The sequence below is a fragment of the Cebus imitator genome, unplaced genomic scaffold (assembly GCF_001604975.1).
Source record: "Cebus imitator isolate Cc_AM_T3 unplaced genomic scaffold, Cebus_imitator-1.0 Scaffold52, whole genome shotgun sequence".
In the NCBI taxonomy this organism is placed as follows: domain Eukaryota; kingdom Metazoa; phylum Chordata; class Mammalia; order Primates; family Cebidae; genus Cebus; species Cebus imitator.
In genome coordinates this window covers 3,391,766-3,414,676 of record NW_016107367.1, presented here as the reverse complement: position 1 = coordinate 3,414,676, position 22,911 = coordinate 3,391,766, and the positions used below count along the sequence as shown (strand labels likewise).

General features: G+C 38.2%; 1 protein-coding gene across 1 annotated transcript in view; it reads left to right on the top strand.

Annotated features, from left to right (window-relative positions):
• EVL (Enah/Vasp-like) overlaps window positions 1-22,911 on the top strand; it is a 183,734-nt gene that overhangs the window by 17,031 nt on the left and 143,792 nt on the right. The window lies entirely within an intron of this gene.

Here is a 22,911-nt window from a genome sequence, read left to right as displayed (position 1 = left end):
GTCTTGCATGAGCTGACCTCTTTGGTGACTCTGCAGATTAATCTCTTCTATTTCCTCTGTTATAAAGAACCCACCCTCACATATTTTTTATACATTTTTTGCCTTGTATATAGTATTCTTCCTGATTGTAGTGCCACATTTCAAATGATCAACCGTTAAATGGTGGCTACCATACTGGACAGCACAGATTATAGACCATTTTCATTATTGTGGAAAGTTCTGCTAGACAGTGCTGGTCTAATACCTGGCATAGCTTACTCTGGTGCTCAGTAAATATCCATTAAATGAATGAATGTAATTATAGCTATTATCTGTGGCAGGCATTCACCAGCTTCTCCCTTTATACTTCTGGTAGGAAGGCAGTCCTTGGATTATGTTGAGGTTCATTCATGTTGTAGCATGTGACCAGATATCCTTTTTTTGAGACACCACTTTTTAACATTTCATTCGTCAGTGGAATTTGGGTTGTTTCGACCCTTGGCTATTGTGAATAATGCTGCAGTGAACACAAGTGGACAGATAGGTCTTCAAGATTCTACTTTGCATTCTTTGGTCATATACCCAGAAGCGGTTCTGGGGAAAAAAATTATATATAATATATATTTATATGTATGTGGTGTGTGTGTGTACCCAATTGTATATATAGCTGGATATATATAGTTGACTCTTGAACAACATGAATTTAAACTATGCTGGTCTGCTTATATGCAGATTTTTTTCAGTAAATATATTGGAAAAACTTTTTGGAGATTTGTGACAATTTGAAAGAAACTTGCACATGAACTGCCACCCCCAAGGCAGCAAGATCAACCCCTCTCCTTCCTCCTCCTCAGCCTACTCAACACAAAGATGACAGGATGAAGATGTTTATGATTATCCATTTCCACTTCATGAATAGTAAATATATTTTCTCTTATGAGTTTCTTAATAACATTTTCTTTTCTCTAGCTTATTTTAGTTTAACCCTTTTCCTGTTTTAGAAAAAGTGCAGCTTGCTGCCAATGCTCATTTAATTTTGCATAAACACACTCTTTGAGGCTGAAGTGAATCTGATTGATTTTCAATGTGAAAATAAAATATAAAACTGTTCTTGGAGTTATTTCTAAACAAAGTAACATCAGAATCATCTGAATCATCAGAATTGTCTATTTTGGAAAAATCAGATTCATCAAATGAATCTTGGTCAACAACTGTTTGAGAATGATATTAAAATCACGCATAGGAATACAGTGTTTTCTAGGATTTGGCATTTTCAGTGATTGAGAATTACTATATTTTGTAAATGGAAATGCCACTACTAAAAACAGAATGCTATAAATAGAATGATGTCTTTTGTTTCCAAAGTTGATATGCTAGAGCAATGCAAAAGTAATAATAAAAGCAAGATATTTCGTGGCAAAGTTATTTCAGAGTAAACGCAGCAACCACAAGCACCAACAGCGAGTATTCTCAGGGCAAAGTGGAAAAGGGTTAAGAATACAGTATATAATACGTGTAACTTATAAAATATGTGTTAGTCAACTGCTTATGTTATCAGTAAAGCTTCCAGTCAACAGTAGGCTATTAGTAATTAAGATTTTAGGAAGTCAAAGTTATACATATATTTTCAACTGTATGGTGGGAGGGCGGGAGTTGGCACCCCCGACCCCTGCATTGTTTAAGAGTCAACGTGTGTGTGTGTGTGTGTGTGTGTGTGTGTGTGTGTGTCTCCAGTGGTTGCTGCATCATATGGTAATTCTATTTTTAATTTTCTAAAATGGCTAAACCATTTCACATTTTCACCAACTGTGCCCAGTGATTCCAGTTTTTCTGCATCCTTGCCAGCACGTATTTTCTGTTCTTCTGATAATGCTATCCTAATGGGTGTGAAGTGGTATCTCATTGTACTTTTGATTTGCTTTTCTCTTACAATTAGTGATGTTGAGCATTCTTACATATGCTGTTTAGCTGTTTATATATCTTCTATGGAGAATTATCTATTCAAGTCCTTTGCTCTTTTATTAATTGGGTTATTTGGTTTTTTCATTGTTGAGCTATAGGAGTCTCTTATATATTCTGGATATTAACCAGTTAACCATATATGTGATTTACAAATATTTCCTTTAACTTTGTAGGTTGTCTTTTCACCTTGTTGACTGTTTTATGCAGAAGTTTTAAAATATAATTTAGTCTCATTTGTCTCTTTTTGCTTTTGGTGTTATATCCAGGACATCATTGTCAAATCGAATGTCATGAAACTTTCCCCCTATGTTTTATTTTAGGAGTATTATAGGTGTTTAGGTCTTTAATCCATTTTTAGTTAAATTTTAGTTAATATATTTACTATTTTAGTTAATATATTTATTCACTAAGAGGAAATTACTATTCACTAAGTGTATGGTGTAAGGTAAGGATCTAAACTCATTCTTTTGCATGTGGATATTCAGTTTTCCCAATACCATTAGTTGAAAAGGCTATCTCTTCTTCATATTGTGTATTCTTTGTGTCCTTGTTGAAGATCAGTTGACCATACATGCAAATACACATCATTGCCTTATTTCTGCTCTTAGGGGAAAATCTTTCATCCTTTCACTGTTGAGTATGATGTTTGCTGTGAGCTTTTCCTATCTGGTTTTCATTATGTTGAGGCAGTATCCTCTATTCCTAGTTTGTTGAGTGTTCTTTTGTTTTGTTTTTATCATGAAAGGGTGTTGAATTTTGTCATATTCATTTTTTTCTGTATTAATTGAGATGATCATGTGGTTTTTTTCTTTCATTTGTTAATGTATTACATTGATTTTTGTATGTTGAGCCATTCTTGCATTCCAAGTATTGGTTGTGGTGTATAATCCTCTTAATGTGTTGTTGAATTCAGTTTGCTAGTATTTTGTTAAGGACCCTTTCATCGGTATTCATCAGATACCGGTCTGTAGCTTTCTTGTTATGTCTCTGTCCGGTTTAGGTATCAGATTAATGCTGACCCATAGATTGGGAGTGTTCCCTCATCTTCAATTCTTTGGAAGAGTTTGAGGATTAATGTTAATTCTTATTTAAATATTTGGAAAAATTCTCCAGTGAAAGCATCTGCCCTGGGTTTTTCTGTGTTGGGAGGTTTTTGATTATTGCTTCAATGTCCTTATGTCTGCCCAGATTTTTTAATTTCTTTTCTTTTTTTTTTTTGAATCAGAGTTTAATTCCTGTTGCCCAGGCTGGAGTGCAATGGCGTAGTCTCCCCTCACTGCAACCTCTGCCTCCCAGGTTCAAGTGATTCTCCTGCCACAGCCTCCCAGGTAGCTGGGATTACAGGTGTGCGCCACCACGCCCAGCTGATTTTTTTGTATTTTTAGTAGAGACGGGGTTTCACCATGTTGGCCAAGCTGGTCTTGAACTCCTGACCTCAAGTGATCCACCTGCGTTGGCCTCCCGAAGTGCTGGGATTACAGGCGTGAGCCACCGTGTCCAGCCCAGATTTTTTTATTTCTTCAGTCTTGGTAGGTTGTATGTTTTTAGGAATTTGTCAGTTTCTTCTAAGTTTTATCCAATTTGTTGGCATATAATAGTTTATAGTAGTCTCCTATAATCTGTGATGACTTATAATATCCCTTCTTTAATTTCTTGGTTTTTTAAAAATTTTTTCTTTATTGTTCCATAATACTTATATTGGATTGTTTGTTTGAGATAGGGTGTTGCTCTGTCATTCAAGCTTGAGTACAGTGGTGTGATCATAGCTTCCTGCAGCCTCGAACTCCTGGGCTAAAGTGATCCTCCTGCGCCAGCTTCCCAAATAGTTGGAAGTACAGGCATACAATACCATGCCTGGCAATTTTTTAAAAATTTATTTTGTAGAGATTTGTTATATTGCTCAGACTGGTCTCAAACACCTTACCTCAAGCTATCCTCCTGCTTTGGCCTCCCAAAGTGTTGGGATTACAGGCATGAGCCACTGTGCCCAGCTCCCCTTTTTATTTCTAATTTCAGTTTTTTTAATCTTTTTCTCAAGCTAATTAAGGATTAGTCAGTTTTGTTGATCTTTTTTTTTTTTTTTAAACTTTTGGTTTCATTGATTTTTAAAAATTGCTTCTCTGTTCTCAATTTCGTTTAACTCTTCTGTAATCTTTATTATAATTTCCATGCTTTTGCTAACTTTTGGTTTAGTTTGTTCTTTTTCTAGTTCCTTGAGATATAAAGTTAGGCTGTTGATTTGAGATCTGTCTTATTTTTTTTTTCTTTTTGTCACATACACACATATGAAGAGATTGTTCTTCTTTTTAATGTAAGCATACTACTATAAACGTTCCACTTAGGAATGTATTTGCTGCATCTCACAGGTTTGGGTATGTTGTATTTTCATTTTTTTCTTTTTTGAGATGGAGTCTCGCTCTGTTATCCAGGCTGGAGTTAATTGGCACAATCTCAGCCCACTGCAACCTCAGCCTCCCGGGTTTATGTGATTCTCCTGCCTCAGCCTCCTGAGTAGTTGGGATTACAGGCACATACCACCACACCTGGCTACTTTTTGTATTTTTAGTAGAGACGGGGTTTCACCATGTTGGCCAGGCAAGTCTCCAACTCCTGACCTCGTGATCCGCCTGCCTCGGCCTCCCAAAGTGCTGACATTACAGGCATGAGCCACTGCACCCAGCCATATTTTCATTTTCGTTTGTCTCTGGATATTTTCTCAATTCTGTTATGATTTCTTCTTTGACCTAATGGCTGGATAAGAGTAAGTTGTTTAATTTCCACATAATTTTGGATTTTCCTATTTTCCTTATGCTATTATTTCTAGTTTCATTCTGTTGTGTTGGGAGATAATACTTTGTATGATTATTTGATTGCAGTGTTCTTAGATTAAGATTTGTTTGTAGCCTAACGTGTAGTCTCTCTTGGAGAACATTCTGTGTTTGCCTCAGAAGAATGTATAATCTTCAATGTGAAGCTGGTTCCCTGTGCATTGCTTATCAACTTGTCTGAGTCCAGTGAGGCAGAACACCTGCATGCACCATAAGTTACACGAAGCAGGTTTATTATGTACAGATAGGCACCAGGATACAACAGAAGCTTAGGATTTATTTCGAGCCAGTTCCCCAAGGCTCAGATAAGCTTCCTGAGGCAGATGGAATTTTGTCTGTGTGTGCCTGACTTGTACCACAGCTGAGGGATCCTGGAAAGCAGGCTGCCCTGGGTTTTATACCCTGGGGTCACATGAGTCATTGAGTGAAAGCTTGAAAGACATCCTGTTCTAAGGGGGAGTGGAAGAAAACCTAGGTTCTTCCAGCCAGCTCTCCTTCTATTTCAAGATGTTGTATTCCCAGCACATTCTACAGTTATTCTTGAGAACTATAAGCAAAAAAGATGGAGTCCAAGGCCACTCAGAAAACTGCTCTGCATGGTTCCCCTTTATCTGCAGGGATATGTTCCAAGACCCCAGTGAATTCCTGAAGCCATGAATGGTACTAAACACTATGTGTACTACATACCTTTGGTGAAGTTTTATAGTAAGAGTTAACAGCAGGCTGGGTGCAGTGGCTCATGCCTGTAATCCCAGCACTTTGAGAGGCCGTGGCAGGAGGATCACTTAAGGTCAGGTGTTTGAGACCAGCCTGGCTAACATGGTGAAACCCTATCTCCACTAAAGATATAAAAATTAGCCAGACGTGGTGGTGCTCACCTGTAGTTACAGCTGTTTGAGAGGCTGAAGCAGGAGAATCCCTTGAAACCTGGGAGACAGACGGCAGTGAGCTGAGATTGTGCCACTGTGCTCCAGCCTAGGCAGCAGAGTGAGACTCCATCTCAAAAAAAAAAAAAAAAAAAAAAAAGAAAAAGAAAAAACAAAAAAAAAAAAAAAAAAAAAAAAAAGAAAAAGAGAGAGAGAGTTAACAGGAATAACTAATAAAATAGAACATTTATAACAGTATACACTAGTAAAAGCTATGTGAATATGGTCTTTCTCTCAAACTGTCTTTTGAACTGTACTAATCTATTTTCAGGTCATAGTTGACTGCAGATAACTGAAACCGCAGAAGGTGAAATCATGCATAAGTGGGATAACCATGGCTAACTACTATATCTCTATTAGATCCAATTGGTTTATAGTATTGTTAAAGTCCTCTGTTTCCTTATTGATCTGCTTTTTGGTGTTCTGTCTATAACTAAAAGTGGTATATTGAAGTCTACCATAATTGTATTGCTGTCTGTTTCACCAGTCAGTTCTATCCTTGTTTGCTTTATATATTCGGGAACTGTCATGTTAGGTGCATTTATATTTGTAACTATTTTCCTGGTGAATCAGTCCTTTTAAAATTAGCTTATGTTATTTGTCTTTCATGACAATTTTTGACTTACAGTCTATTTTCTCTGATATAAATATGGCCACTCCTGCTCCCTTTAAGGTCCTGTTTACATGGAATATCGTTTTTTATCATTTTACTTTCAGCTTATTTGTTTTTGTTTTTTTTTTCTGGGTTCAAATGATTCTCCTGCCTCAGCCTCCTGAGTAGCTGGGATTACAGGCATCTGCCACTATGCCCAGCTAATTTCTGCATTTTTAGTAGAGACAGAGTTTCACCATGTTGGCCAGGCTGGTCTTGAACTCCTGACCTCAGGTGATCCACCCACCTTGGCTTCCCAAAGTGCTAGAATTATAGGTGTGAGCCATCATGCCGCCTGGCCTTTTGTTTGTTTGTTTGTTTGTCCTTTCAGCCTATTTGTATCTTAAGATCTACAGTGGATCTATTGTAGGCAGAATATAGTTGGATTCTGGTTTTCTATCCATTCAACCAATCTATGTCTTTTAATTGGAGGAGTTAAATCCATTTACATTTAAAGTACTGATTGGGAAGGACTTACTATTATCATTTTCTTAATAGTTTTTCTGTGTGCCTTGCCTTGTAGCTTTTTGTCTCTCTTGTTGCCTGCTTTTGTGTTTTATTGATTTTTTTTTGTAGTGACATATTTTGATTCCCTTCTCATTTCCCATTGTATGTATTCTATAGATATTTTACTTGTGCTTACCATTACAATTACATTAAACATCTTAAAGTTATAACAATCTACTTCAAACTAATAATAACTTCATTTCAGTTGCATATAAAAATTCCTTCTCAGTCCACCCCATTATGTCATTGATAATACAAATTACCTTTTTTATTGCATATCCATTAACACTTATACTTTTTATCTTTTGTTTTTAAAATTCTGTACTATGTTTAAAAGTTATTTACTCACCTACAGTTACATACTATAGGATTCTATGTTTGTCTACATATTTACCTTTACCAGGGAGTTCTGTATATTCTTACAGTTTCATGTGGCTGTTTTAACATCTTTTGACTTCAACTTGATGTCCCTTTAGCATTTCTTATGGGAGAGGTTTAACGTCAGCTTTTATTTATCTGATGGAAGGAAAAAAGGTCTTCATTTTTCCTTCCTTCATTTTTAAGCACAGTTTTGCTGCATATAGTATTCTTATTTGACAGTTATTTTTTCCTTTCAGCACTTTGAATATCATCCTACTCCCTTCTAGCCTGCAAGGTTCCTGTGTAGAAATTCTTTGATAATCTTATAGTAACTTCCTTATACATGAAGAGTCACCTTTCTCTTGCTGCTTTCAGGATTCTCTTTTTGTCTGTGATTTTTGACAGTTTGGTTATTATGGATCTTAATATAGGTCTCTTGGATTTATTCTATTTGGAGTTTTTTTAAGTTCGAGTTTTTGTCTCCATTACTTTCTTTAGAGTTGAGAAGTTTTAGGCTCTCTACCTCTTTCTCTTTTTCTTCATCTTCTGAGATGTCCATTATTTGCATGTTGTTCAACTTGATAGTGTTCCATAAGGTGTTTGAGGCCCTCTTCACTTTTCTTCATTCCTTTTTCCTTTTGTGCCTCTGACTCAGTAATCTCCAATGTCTTGATTTGAGTTCAGTGGTTCTTTCTTCTGCCTGGTTAAGTGCTTTTGAACCCCTCTATTAATTTTTCAATTGGTTCTTCATAGTTTTTCTTGGTATTCTCATTTTGCTCTTGCATTGTTTTCCTGATTTCTTTAGTTGTCTATCTGTGTTGTCTTTTAGTTCATTGAGCATCCTTACCGTGCTTATTTTGAATTCTTTGGTAATTCATATATCTCTGTTTATTTAGGGTCAGTTTCTGGAGATTTAACTTGTGCTTTTGATTGGGCCATGTCTCCCTGTTTCTTTGTATACCTTATTATCTTTTGTTGAGACTTAAGTATTTGAAAAAAAACAACACCCCATCCCAGTCTTTACAATCTGGCTTTGTATGGGGAGAGACCATCACCAGTCAACTTGACTAGATAATCTGGAGACCTCTCAAGCCTTTTCCTGGGTTGAGTCTTCTCTATGCATGTAATACCCTAGTTGAGGCTTTCCTGTTTGTATTCAGGATTCTCACTTCCCAGTTTGCATGTCTGTCTGTGGTACTATAGGTTCTCTGGTGCTGTGGCAAGCCTTGGTACTGGAGTTCCCCCTACCATCTGTCTATGGTACTGCACACTCTCTGATGCTAGCCAGCGGCAGTGATCTTTGTACTTAGTGGCTTCCAACCTGGATGCCCACTTCTGTTATATATTCAGTTAAGAAACCAGTCCCTCAGGGAGCTTCCTCTCCTCCACCACCACCCCATCAAAGTGAAAACATTGAATGTATGTTCTACTTTTATCTTTTCATCCCAGAAAGAAGATGGGATTTGGGAATTTGTTTCCAATGGTGCTGTGCTGTGCTGGGGAGGGGCTATGGCAAGTGTATGCCATGAACTTTTCTGCTGGCTTTCATGAGGTTCTTCTTGGCATACTTGGGGTGCAGAAACTCTTAACTGGTTTCTGGATTTCTCATAGAGGCCTTCTAACATTGTTAGTTCATCTCTATGGGGGAAGGAGTGTCTGGTGTTTTCTATTCCATCATCTTTCTGACCATAGCCTCTCTAGTGTTCTCTCTTTTGGAGTCAGCCTTCTCTGGAAATGATTTCATCCCTTTCTGTAGTTCATGAAATGTGATAAAATGTGAACTCTGAGTTCAAGTGCAACTTGGTAAGCAGACTTCAATTCTGTTTCTCAGTTAACGTAATAGTAAAAGTAACTCATTTGTTGAGTATTTTTACATGCCAGGAATTGTTCTAACCACTTAACGTACATTATCTCATTTAATCTTTGCAATATCCCCAGGAGGTAGGCATTATTACTATTCTCTTTCTTCTCCCTCACCTTTTTTTTGATACAGGGTCTCACTCTGTCACTCAGGCTGCAGGGCAGTGGCCAGTCACAGCTCAGTGCAGCCTCAACCTCCTGTGCTTGAAGTGATCCTCTTAGCCTCCTGAGTAGCTAGAACTACAGGCACGTGCCATCATGACTGGCTGATTTATTTGTTTTTTGTAGAGATGGGGTCTGGCCATGTTGTCCAGCCTGGTCTTAAACTCCTGAGCTCAAGCAGTTGAACTGTCTTGGCCTGGCAAAGTACAGGATTATAGCTGTGAGCCACTGCGTCCAGCCTACTGCCCTCTTTTTAAAGGGGAAGAACCTGAGGTACAGAGTGATGAGGTGACACCCATTTGGCTAGAAATTGTAGACTCTAGCAGTTCCAAGCTTGAGAGTCACTGTACTGACTGGACTGCTTAAAATGTCAGAGCCTAGAAATTTTAGATACTCTATTAATACATGATTTAGACCCTTCAGTTAGTGCCATTCCCCATCTTTATTACACATTCCTTTTTTTAATCATTTGCAAAAATAATTGCTTGCCTAACTCTGTTGGCATTTCTTGTATGGCTAAGATAAATGCCCAGTTTATTATTGAGAGTTCCAAGCTTTGAGGAAGTTAAGAAGCTGGAAGGGAAGATGATGTAGGTGTTTAATGAACACAGGTGTTTCTCTTTTTGTTTCTCACAAAATGCCCTCCAAGATATATAATGTTGCCCCATTTTGCTCAGGAGGAAATTGTTGTTTAGAATAATGGAGTAAATTGCCCAAGGTCCAGTATCTGAAGACGATGCTTGATCCTATTATGCTATGTTATGTATAATATTATGACAGTGCATAAATGAGAATATACAGGTATTGATCGACTTACCACCTATGCAACTTACGACCATTCAACTTTACGACCACAATCGCAAGCCGCACTGCTCCGCATCTGGCAGCGCAAACACTGCCCAGCTGGGCGTACGACAGTGCAGACCAGCTTCCGGCAGCACTACCATCTCCGTGTGCACCATTTCAACTGTACATATAGCCTACTCAACTTACGACCAAATCGTGTGACGACCGGTCTGCGGTCCTGACCATGGTCTTAAGTTGAGCACTAGCTGTACTGTCTGTGCTTTTATGTTGACTTTTTTTATTTGATTTGTGGAAGTGTTTATTATACAAGTCATAATTTGTAATAATCTTCTATAATATTTCTACTCAACAGTAGTAATGTACAGCTAGTGAAGGTCTGTATTTCTAGTGACTGACACTCTTGTGTCTACCATACATTATTTGACCAGTCCCTTGTCAATGGATATTCAGTTTTTTGCTGTTTGAAGTCACATAGGAATAAATGTCTCTGTGCCGTTTTGGTTTTAACTTATTATGTAGTGATTAAGAATACAGACTCTGGAATGAGGCAGCCTGAATTTGAATGATTAGCTCTGCCACTTTTAAACTAAGTGATCTTGAGCAAATTACTTCACCTCTTGTGGGGGTCACTCTCTTCCCCTGTGAGGCCATTAGCACAAAAATTTGTGTTTTCTGGGATCCACAAATGCCCTGAGGGCAAAAGGGGCTCTGTGTTCCTTTGTCTTTTTGAGAACCCCTGTTTTTCTCTAGTTTGTGCCTAGTAATTCATTACTGTCTTCACAACCATTTGAAGCCTTTAGAAGTGCTTTTTGTTTGCCTGCTTAACTGTTTTACCTGGGATTTTTGGTTATTTTTACTAGAAATATTGATCTACACCTAGTCCACCAGTATTGGAATGGGATGGAAAGTGTGAACCCCAAATATTTGAGACATGTCTCAGTTAACTTAGAAAGTTTGTTTTGCCAAGGTTGAGGGCACGCACCTATCACACAGCCTCAGGAGGTCCTGATGACGTGTGCCCTAGTTGGTTGGAGCACATCTTGGTTTTATACATTTGTAATAATCTCCCAATTAGGGAGATAATAGGATCATAATAGGATCATTTTAGGGAGACATGAAACATCAGTCAATAAATGTAAGATACACACTAGTTTTGTCCAGAAAGGTGGGACAACTCAAGCAAGGATGGGGCTTCCAGGTCCCAGGTAGGTGAGAGACAAACTGTTGAGTTCTTTTGAGTTTCTGATTAGCCTTTCCAAAGAAGGCAGTCAGATATCCATTTATCTCAGTGAGCAGAGGGATGACTTTGAATAGAATGAGAGGCAACAACAAAGGAACAATCCTGGAAAGTTGATATAGGTCATACTACTCTGAAGTCCATACATCTGTAGGCATGAAAGTGGCTTATGTATGTCAATAGGTTGCTGTTATTTTCTTCTGAAGTTTAGTTGTCTAGCTTCAGTTTGCAAGGCTCCAAGAAAGCGCAGCTTAGTTTTCAGTGATCTCAAATTAGGAAACAATGGAGGAAAAAAGGAAAAGAAAGAAAAAATTGAAAACATTATTTTGGAGACTTGTAGCCAGGAAAAATTAGAATTCAGCCCGAACTATAGAAAATAATAAAAACTGAAAAACATTAGACAGGACTGGAATCTAACAACAGGTGTACTATAGTTTTTGAAATATAATTTTTCTCTCCAGTTTCCCGTTTTTGCTAAAGACAAATCTTGGTAGGACTGATTTGCTTTATTAAACTTGGCCAGATTATTTGTATAAAGTGCAAGAATAATTATTTTTTCACACAGACTTTTAAAATTGGCTTTGGTGGAACTTTGTTCCATAGAAAGAATCTCGTATAAGGCTTTTTTAAAGCATATCCCAGCCATGGACTTGTACTATTGAATAACTGTGAGTTGGGTGAATTCTACTTCTCTTGAGGTCCCATGATAACTTGGGGCTCCTGGGCCTGTCAGAAAGTGACATTCTTTACTTACCACAGGTCAGGAACCCTGTATAGGGACTGTGTAGACAAGGTATGAGGCCAGCTTTCTCAAGGAGATTTTCTTGGCTCTGTAAGTCAAGTTTGATTCATTAAAGGAAAGCATACCATTCCAGTCAAAGCCTTGGTAAATTAACCAGTTTCTCCTGTTACAAATGAAAACAGATTTGTATTGTACTTATGTGAATAACTACATTGTCATAAGTTAAGAATACTCACAAATAGTTTCCAAATTCTGGAGAAATCAAGTAGAGAGAAACAAATATCCTCCCAATTTTTTTTATAGGTATATACCTAATTGTTAAAAGCTGACAGTAGTTCAAAAGCAAAGTTCCCTTGCCTCTAAAAAAACAAAATAAAGGATCAGCAACGTTTTAAGCAAAAAGTCAAAATGATAACTTCAGTCTGCTATTAGTTTAGTCCCTGCAGTTAATTTCTGTTCTGCTTGATATTCATGAACATTTCGCTCTCCCTGAGTCCTGAAAGTTTTTTGTCTATCCTGATGTCACAGTCTACAAAGTTATCAGAAACCTGCATTCAAGAGTACCTGTTAGAGTTTTATAGCTGATTATAAAACCATCTTCTAAGAAGATCAAAACAAGACAGTAATTGTCTGTGGATGACAAAGTTTTAGGGCAGCCATAGTCAAAGACACAATTGACAAGAAAATTTGTCATCTCTGTGGCACACAATAATTTAATATAACAATTACAGTTATTACTGATAATGTGTACACTAAGACATATCAAAATTATAGGAGTTTCCCATAATTTTGGAACACATACCAATAACATTTATACAAATACAGCCCAAAGAAAACCAAACACTATTTATGTTTGACAATGTTTCCTGTATAATTTTTATACCAAATAAGCCAAATATGTCATTTTTGGACTTTAGGGAACCTAATATCTTAAAGGATTAATTAAGTCAGAAAAAGACATAATTTATAACCTGATTTTGGAAAGTTTGTTCAATACCAAAGGTTTAAAACACTTGATATCACAAAATAGGATCACAAGTCATTGTGAAATAAGTCATTCATTTAACTAAAATGATAAGGAATTCCATAAAAAGACAAAAACCTTCATTCTTTGAGAAAGGAGACTTAATTTTCCAAACCATAAGACCTAATAAAAGCAGTGTGAAGCCACTTAAATTTATTTTCTAAAATTTTATAATCTATAAAATTTTAATCTTGACCATAATATATAACTGCCATAAACCTTTTATAACCTTTATCAAGGAGTTGGTTAATGCTTCAAGAAAACCTTGTTAATCCGACACAGGGGTGCATACATATGCTGGTCTTGCATCACTGTGCCATTGACATTAATGGTTAACTTATAGAGAATCTGAACTTATTTTATCTCTCAAAATTGGACCTTACAATCTCACATGCCCACCTTTTCCATGATAGTCCCTGGGCCTTGAGGAGTTGAATAGCTTTAATTTCAGAAATGCAGTTTATTTTGATTGTCATCTCCTTCGAGGCCTGAAGATGAGGCTTTAATTTCTGTCACTGTTTAACATTTAGCAGGACTTGATGTCCTTTTTAGACCCAGGAGTCAAAGCCCTGTAACTCAATGTCTCAAGGACTTTAAAGCACATACAGAAAGATACATGGATGTAATAACCTTAATTTTATTATTATTTTTTATTTTTATTTTTTAAGACAGAGTTTTGCTCTTGTTGCCTAGGCTGGAGGTCACTGCAACCTCCGCCTCCTGAGGTCAAGTGATTCTCCTGCCTCAGCTTCCCGGGTTGCTAGGATTACAGGACTGTGTCACCATGCCTGGCTAATTTTTGTATTTTTAGCAGAGACAGGGTTTCATCATGTTGGCCAGGCTGCTCTTGAACTCCTAACCTCAGCTGATATGCCCACCTTGGCCTCCCAAAGTGCTGGGATTACAGGCATGAGTCACTGCACCTGGCCAATAACCTTAATTAAAAAAAATTTTTTAATCTCCATTTTTTCCTAAGCAAACCAAACTTAATAATAATGGCATAGGAATTATTTTGATAAAACGTAAAATCTGTTAGACCAATTACCAAAAGGCAAAAGAAGAGACCTTTTGCAATACACAGAATGTTATGTTGGAAGAAAACATTTCTTTTAGACCTTTAAGAAAATGTTAGAGGGTGGGCCTGGTGGCTCACATCTGTAATCCCAGCACTTTGGGAGGCTAAGGCAGCAGATCCCTTGAGATCAGGAGTTCAAGACCAGCCAGGCCAACATGGTGAAACCCATCTCTACTAAAAAATACAAAAATTAGCCAGGTGTGATGACGTGTGCCTGAAATCCCAGCTACTTGGGAGGCTGAGGCCCAAGAATCACTTGAACCTGGGAGGCGGAGGTTGCGGTGAGCCAAGATGGCACCACTGCACTCCAGCCTGGGTGACAGAGTGGGACTGTGTCTCAAACAAACAAACAAAAAGACAAACATTGTTAGCATCAGGCCACAACAAACAGAACTCAAGGGGAAAAAAAAAAACTTTTATGAGCTGAAAATGAATTGAAGAGAAAGGTATTACCATTTCACACCTTTCAAAAGGGGAGGAAAAACCGAAAATGGCAAGATGCAATAAAAGTTGGACTTCGGGTTAAAAAAAAAAAATTGAAATCTCTTATAATTTACTAAGAGTAAATCAATCCCTTAAGAAAATGTTATTGTTCTAATCAGCTCTTCAGTGTCTGTTTTTTTTAAATCAAACTCAGTCTCTAGAAAGACCATTATAATTTCTTTTTAATTACAGACAGCTTGATCATATAAAAGTTTTGTTTGTAAATCCTCTTACTGTGACTTACACACACCATTCATGACATGCTTGGACTTTCTGGTTTGTTCTGAACATCTGTCTTTCTTAAATAACCAGTCATTTTATTCTAGGACTACATTTACCATACAAGATTGTTTCTCATATAAAATTATTTCTCTTTAAGCTTTCTTACCAAAAAAACAAACAAAAAAACTCTTTATTTTTGTCACTTTCTTTATATTTCTCTTCTTAGCTCCTTTTACTTTGTTTTATATATAACCTTTAAGCTTTGAATTAGACAAAAATTGTTCACCTTTTTAAAAAGAACACTTTTTTTAGAACGTTTTCCTACAATATATTTTTATTGGAAAATACCCAAATAATGAAATATCTATTATTTAATTTAATATAACTTTAGATTATAAATTATGACAAGTTTGTCTACAGGTATTTATCCCATTACCTTTACATAATTATTCTAATCATTTAACTAGATTATTTATGAAAACTATGACAGTCATCATTTAAAGTTATGAAACTCACCATTGCAAAATTATAACTGAGGCAGTGAAAAAGGTATGACCTAACTGACTCCATCTTGCTTTTAACCTCCAAGCTGTCCTTGTTCATTGCTGAGCATAGGCTCAACTGACTTTGGGAGGAATTTAGTTTATAGTTTTGAAACAAAGATTACAGTCCTTTCCTGAAACAAACCTTCTTACTACCTGTGGACTAGACTGCCTAAAACCACAAGATTAGAAGTTATGGTAATTTTACCAAATAATTCAAGATGTAGCTATTTTCATTAAACTAATATCAATATCTTATTTATTAAAAATCGCACAAGCAAAGATCATTCTGTTTTGGGCTACGTTTATAGTTTTGTAACCCCTATGCCAAATTTTGACTCCTAATAGTATTTGGCAGGGATAAATATGTCCTGGTCCCTCATGCAGCAGAGGGTGCAAGAGAAAGGAGAGACAGCAGAAGTAAATGTTGAGAAGATGGAATTCAATCAACTGAGAAGAAAAAAACTTTTGCTCAAAAAAAAAAAAAAAAGACAATGTCCTAGGAGAAAAACAACAAAAAGTATGAAGGCCTTTTAAATACACACACATGCGTGCGCACGCGCGCACACACACACACACACACCCCTTGGATGTTAGCTTTTAATTAAGCTAACATTGACTTTTAACCATTGAGCTTCTTTTAAAAAATCTTTTTAAATCTGATTACCATATTTCAGCTAGCACAAATTGCTGCTATTGTAGAAGTACCAAGTATCAAACTAGAAAGAGCTTGATTTAGGAACCAAACCCAGGCTGTGGAAAAAAAGAAGGCAGAACCCTTAGCTATGGAACTGCAGTGTGGGGCGACAGGCATTGCTTTTTCAGTGTGGACTGGCTAGCAAAAAGCCTTTTAAGCAGTCAAAATAAAACTTTCATTTTTTTTTTTTTCCTTTTGCTGGCCAGTTTTCTCCCCTCACCACACCACTTTTGTGTGTGTTGGAGGTGGGGGAAGTTTAGCCACTTCAGAGGCCTTGTTGCCTATAATTTGGAACTTGCCTTTGGATTTGATCAAGTTGGAGACAGTTGATGAAACCCAACGTATTGTTCTCAGTGAGCCAGAGGGATGACTGAATAGAATGGAAGGCAGGTTTGTCCTAAGCATTCCCAGTTTGACTTTTCTCTTTAGCTTAGTGATTTGGGGGCTCCAAGATTCATTTTCCTTTCACAGGAGGAAAGCTGACTGTTGTTAGGAACATCTGTGCTGCCCTCTCATCATGGCACTCATGAAAAATAGCAATAATTGCGTGACACTCTTGGGAACTAGATGTAGCTGCTTGCTGTGGGAGTGATTGGCCAAGGGGCCTCGGGTTCTGATCTCAGAGGTAGCCAAAGACTCAATGTGTCCGCTTGCCTTACCTATTGGAGGCACTCCAGTGGGGAGGCACAGCTTCACAGGATACATTATGAAAGAGAACTGAACTTCCAACTAAAGGAAATGGACACTTTCAGAGACAGAGAGCAGCATGGACAGCTTTCCTAGTTCTTCTGCCCTCCCACTAGTAGGTGTAGGTCGGAGTTTTTCAACCTCAGCACTATTGACAGATAATTCTTTGTTCTGGAGGTCTACCTGTACATAGTAGGATGTTTAGCAATATCTCTGGCTTCTGCCCATTTGGATGCTAGAAACAATCCTCATTTCCCAGTTGTGACAGCTAAAAGTGTCTCCAGACATTGGCAAATGTTCCCTGGGGTCCAGAATTGCCCCCAGTTGAGAACTGCTGGTGTAGGGCAGTCAGTGGTTCTCAAACTTAAGCATGCATTGGAATCCCCAGGAGGGCTTGTTAAAACAGTGCTGGGTTCCCTCCTCCCAACCTCTGATGCACTAATTCTGGGGCAGGATCTAAAAAATTTCATTCTTAACAAGCTCCCAGGTGGTGCTAATGAGAGCCACTAATGTGGATAAGACACACTTGAGTTAGAAATCAGGACACTTCAGTTCTAATTTCATCTCCAACTGTGATTGTGTGACCCTAGGCAAGGTGCTGCATTTTTCTGTTTCTTTGCTCAAAGTGAGGAGATCAGACTGATGCTTTTCTTAGGTCAGTTACCATAGTAATGAAATCTATGAAACTCTAATGTTCTTGGGTGTAACACAGTGGTTCTCAAGTTTTGGTTCATTCAGTGCCTGTTGTGGTACCTGAAGGTAACTACTGCTTTACTGTATTTTTTTTTTTCCTGTATTCAGTTCTTGCTTTAGGGTCCAAGAAAGAGTTGAATGGCTTGAGAAGGAGGCTTAGAAAATAATCAAATGTTCATTTTTCTCATGGTAGTATGAATATATCTTTAAAAAATAACTGCATTTTCAAACGTAGTCAGTCACCTAACAAATCCCAGTGTGGCACTAGCAATCCATGGGAAGGTCTTAATCAATTTGTCCTTATACCTATTAATTTAAATACCATGGTTGTAGGTTGGATGTTGCGGCTTTTTGTAAGAAGGAATATAAACAACACTGCAAGACTCATGAGATGAAATGCAAATAGAACTTTTTGAAACTAAGAAGCAGTGCTATTTTAGATGAGGGAAAAAACACTGCTTTGTACATTTTAGTAGAAAATCAGAAATAGAGAAGGCCTGATTATCAAAAATGGAATGCGAGAAAGAAAAATTAGCTTTTTGAGGAAATAACACATTTATCTCATGTAAGACTTCTCAGATTACAACTCTCTTAGGCATACGTTTGTGCAATTTCTTTGTGATTATATCTACCTTCCCTCTACCTCCTTCTCCATGTATTAAGTGAAGGTATTCATTTTTAGTACTTGGAGATTAGGAAGGGGTTGTATGGTCAGGATTGGTACCTAGACTCTGTACCTTAGGATCTCAAAACATGGGAACTACTACTACTCTTTGAGAACACACCTGTGTGTTCTCATTTCAGATGTGTATATTTATTCCCCTCCTTGATCTCCCTACCTTCAAAATAAAATATCTTCTATTTTGTCTTGCCAATAAATGCTTGAAATTCCCACAGTGTTCATTCATTTAGTCTTAATTTGTGAAGCCCTCACTGAACTAGTCCCCAGAAATGCCCTTCCTTCCTTGGTTTCTTGAAAGATACTTTAATGTGCTGAAACCTTTAGAATCCATTTATTCTTTCTGTTTTTTTTTAAGTCCATTCAATTTATTTATTTGTTTGTTTTATTCAATCATTTCAATTCCCTAACCTCTGTGGAAAATACAGCTGTGAACAAGACATTGTCAGATTAGATTTCTTTTTTGACTTCATATTATTGTTGACAAAAAGAGTCAAACTGTAAAATATTTTAAAAGATTTATTCTGAGCCAAATATGAGTGACTATGGCCTATGACACAGCCATGAGAACATGTGCCCAAGGTGTTCAAGGTACAGCTTAGTTTTTAATATATGTTAGGAAGGTATGAGACATCAATCAACACATTGGCTTGGTTCAGAAAGGCAGGATAACTCCAAGTGGGGGCTTCCAGGCTGTAGGTAAATTTAATCATTTTCTGGTTGACAATTGGTTGAGTTTAACTGAAGACCTGGGATTAATGGAAAGGAATGTTCAGGTTAAGATAAAGGATTGTGGAGACCAAGTTTTATTGTGCAGAGGAAACTCTCAGATAGCAGACTTTAGAGAGAGCCGGTTGTATAATGTTTCTTATCTGACTTAAAAGGGTGCCTGGCTCTTAGTTGATTGTCTCCTGGATCTGGAGAGGAAGAAAGAAAATGGGGAAAGGGGATTCGCTATAGAATGTGGATTTTTTTCCCACTAGAGACTTGGCAGGGCAATTTCAAGGTATGGCAAGGAAATATACTTTGGGGTAAAACATTTTTATTTTCTTCCTTGTTATGCTAGAGTCACTCAGATTGGAAATAAGTCACAATATACAGGGTTGAAATAAAACCATCTCATGAGAATTTTTGGTTTTTAGGATATCACTTCCTAGGCTCCTTAGGTAGGAATTTGGGCAAAATGAAAAATCAGGACTTGGTCGTCATTATTTTGCTAGTGTGAGTTGTTTGTTTTGTTTGTTGAGACAGAGTTTTGGTCTTGTTGCCCAGGCTGGAGTGCAGTGGCATGATCTCGGCTCGCTGCAACCTCCACCTGGTGCAACCTCCACCCCCCAGGTTCAAGCAATTCTCCTGCCTCAGCCTCCCAAGTAGCTGGAATTACAGGCGCTTGCTACCATGCCCAGCTAATTTTTTGTATTTTTAGTAAAGACTGGGTTTCACTGTGTTGGCCAGGCTGATCTTGAATTTCCGACCTCAGGTGTTCTAACTGCCTTAGCCTCTCAAAGTGCTGAGATCACAGGCGTGACCCACTGTGCCCAGCAGCTTTTTGTTTGTTTTTATCTCTGTAGTGGTTTTGGTTTACGACTTCTAAGCATTGTTATATTGGAAAGAAAGGGGTGACAGGGATGGGTTTGTGAAGATGAGGAAATTAGGGTTAATTATGGCCAGTGCCTCAGAATAGCCAGAGCCTCCAATTTACAAAGCTTGTGAATCAGATGTTTCGTTTTCATCATTAGGAGATCCAAAAGTGAGGTTGTTGGAGAGAATTCAGAGAGGCACTGAGGACTGGAAGTTTTGGAAAATAGTGCCCTCCCCAACTTCAGATTTCAAGATGATTTGTCCTAAGAAAACTAAGCAATTATTTATGATTGACTTTATTCACTTAAAGATTTTCATAAGTAAAGAACATGTTGGAAACAAATGCTTGGTGCACAAAGAAGAACTAACACTCAGGCAGAAAGTTTTTGTCAGCAAGGCAATTTACTTCTGCAGAAGGGTGCTGCCTGCCTCAGTCACGATCACAAGAGCACATCAAACAAAGGAGGAAAGGGGCTTTTATCCCTAACGCAGCTGGTCCTTGCTTCTGTGTCATTCCCTTTGGCTGGGGTTGGACCACACTATCTAAACTAATCCTGATTGGCTATTTTAAACAGAGGAGGGTTGTGGGTTACAGTAGCAGGAAGGGCAGTTTTAGTGGGAAGAGCCGTTGCAGCATGAGGGGTAGTTTACAGAGTAGGTAACTAGAAGTGGGAAAGTACAAGGAAGTTGATTTTAAGAACAAGGAGCAAGGAAGTTAGCAAACCAAACCTTTGAAGAGGAATTGACTGTATCTGACAGTTCCCCCCTTTTAATTTTTATAATTCTTCCTCTTCAAACCATTTTAACATGTCATGACTCTGCTGTTCTGCTTGGTCTTCTAAAAGAAAGAGCTTATCTGAATAAGGTGGGGGAGAATTGAGGAAGGTTTTGGTGACAGTGGTTTCAATAAGCCTTTGTATTAATCTTCAGGCGCAGGATATGATACAGCATCCTGCAAGAATAAGCAACCCTGTTCCAATGGCAAATGAGATGAGGATTGAGGATATAAGTCCCTTCCATTTGCTGAACTGTTTTCCCGTTAAATTTGTGAAGGGGTCGTTTAGTCCAGAATTTTTGGCTAGCTCATTTGATAAGGCAGTAAGACCTTGTGGTGCTTTTGTTATGGTCCCATCAGGAGCAATGTTATTAGGTACACTAACCTAATTGAAAATACAACACTGGATCCCAATCATGACACAAACTCCGCCCTCTTTCACTAATATCATGTCTAATGCTATTCTATTTTCCCAGGCCATTTGACTGATAGGCCCTAATTGTTCAATCCCTTTAATAGCATCTTTAGTATAATTAACAAATCATTGTTGGTTGTAATAAATGTAATTTTTCCAATTCACATTTTTATTTATAGTTAACCACCAGAAGAACATGGACTCAAATCCTCCAGCTATCTGATTTTGGGCCTTAAATTCATCTGGCACTCCTCGTGGGACTCCAATTGCATCTATATAAACATGAGAGTCAAAGGACCCACAAGGGGCATCTGTTGTTCTACGATATTTTGTTTCCGTCTTTTCTGGTTCATGAAATGCCAGGATGAAAGGGATGACCAATTGAAATAGAGCACAAGTGCTACTCCAAGTGCTGCTCCAGTTACTTGGCAGAATATCCAGTAATGGTCCACCACAATACCACCACACATCTGCTCGAGGATGGCTAAGGGCAGACTGATTGGTAAGCTCCTGGAAGGGCTTGAGGTCACTACATCCCTTTAGGTCTCCAAGGAATGCTAACTTTTTTCCCCGTCATGAGAGACACGAGGTAAAATTGGCGTTGGAAGATGGAAGTTAGATGGCCTTCGGGGTCTGACCTACCGGGTGCTGGACTTCAGGGAATAGCAGAGAGAGAGTTTGGCATAATTTATTACCCCAGGCTGTGGGGTCTTGGAAGAGAGCTACCATACAGTTCATGCTCAGTTGGCTGGAGGACCATCCAAGTGGGAGGGGGTTAATCTGGACCTTTGGTCTACCATGTGCACAAATGTAACATTCGCTTTTATTTAAAGTGCAGATGGAATATTTAATCCATTCCAGTCAGGCATTTGCATCTCGATACTCTGTTTCTAGAGCTATCCTCTGCTTTAAATCTGTTACTTCCACAGCTGTCACTTTGGTTGGGTCATTCTGGAAATAGGAGGAGAATGCTGGGCTTGCTATGCTTGGGTAGAGTGTTGGGTTCCACATCTTCCTCAGACTCTGGGTCTGGATTTATTATTGTTAACCGATGGTTTAGCTAACCTCAGAGAGAAGATTCCTGTGTGATCCTGTCCTGTAACAGCTGCTTCTAACCCATACTGTTTGAATATGGAGAGTTCTTGGGCCATTGTTTGGGGATTATCTGTAATTAGCAAGAAGGGGTTACACTGCAGTGGCTTACAATTTGGTGGGGTGGGACCATGAATTAGTTGGAGTTTCTGTTTCAGTCCCCGCAGCTTATTTGAAAAAGGGGTCCTGGCTGTCCACCCTCTATACTGAGTTGTCCACCAAACATCTAAACATCTGCCCAGTCACTACAGGGACTTTTTAAGGCTCCATACTTGTACTTGGTTGACTCCCTACAGTATGGACATAGGTACTTATCTGCATTTGATAGCTTCCTTTGACCTTGTTCATCTCCACGTGGGATGACTGAATAAGTTTCGAACTGAAGGGTTAAAGGATGGTTAGGCCGAGTCACATTGATGACAAGATGACTTCCTGTTGGAAAGAAAAGGGAAAATAGACAAGTGATTATTAGGCCCTTCTTAGGGTTAATTTGGCAGGGGTGGGCCCTGGAGTGATGGTCCATGGTTCTGAAGATGGTGATGTCTTCTTGACTCAATTATAGTGAGTCCACCCTCTTTCCACTGTTTGAACTGTGGTCTTGGTGGTTAGAAGCACTAGGTAGGGTCCTTCCCAAGCTGGTTTGAGTTTTCCTTCTTTTCAACTTTTGACAAGGACATGGTCCCCAGGCTGATGTTGGTGTACTGGAAACTCTAGGGGTGTGTCTGTCCTAAAAGACCTTTAGTTCTGAGGGAAGAGAAAGTGGCAGATAAACTATAAATTCTGAGAAAGTGATCTTTTGTGGGAATGTCAGCAGTGGGTGTAAATAAGGCAACCCATATAACATCTCATATAGGGATAAGCCAGCATCTTTCCGAGGGGCAGTTCAGAGTCTTTTTTCTTTTCTTTTCTTTTACTTTTTCTTTT